Source organism: Mastomys coucha, unplaced genomic scaffold (genome assembly GCF_008632895.1).
Source record: "Mastomys coucha isolate ucsf_1 unplaced genomic scaffold, UCSF_Mcou_1 pScaffold13, whole genome shotgun sequence".
NCBI classification, from domain to species: domain Eukaryota; kingdom Metazoa; phylum Chordata; class Mammalia; order Rodentia; family Muridae; genus Mastomys; species Mastomys coucha.
The window spans coordinates 13,668,256-13,668,750 of NW_022196895.1; positions in this window are offsets into that span (position 1 = coordinate 13,668,256).

Sequence of the window (495 nt, forward strand, 5' to 3'; positions counted from 1 at the left end):
ATGTTGGACCTATTTCTCCAATTACCAAATAAGAGAGAACATTGGGTGACAATCAACAAATTTCCATTTCCTCATATTATTGGATTTCAATCAATTAGTATATGTTGGTAATATTAATTTTCAAATTAATATATTAAGAAAAAGTAATTGTCACTTCCTGTTGTTTTTTTTTGTAAAAGGTGGAATTAGGTTTGTGTGGATTTGTTGAAAGATTACTTTCTTGCTTCTTCTAGGGTGCAGTTTTGCTCCTTATGTTGATGTTTTCCATCTATTATCCTTTGTAGAGCTGGATTTGTGGAAAGATATTGTGTAAATTTTGTTTTGTCATGGAATATCTTGTTTTCTCCATCTATGGAATTTGAGAGTTTTGCTGGATATAGTAGTCTGTGCTGGCATTTGTGTTCTTGTGGGGTCTGTATGACATCTTCCCAGGATCTTCTAGCTTTCATAGTCTCTGGTGAGAAATCTGACGTAATTCTGATAGGCCTGCCTTTA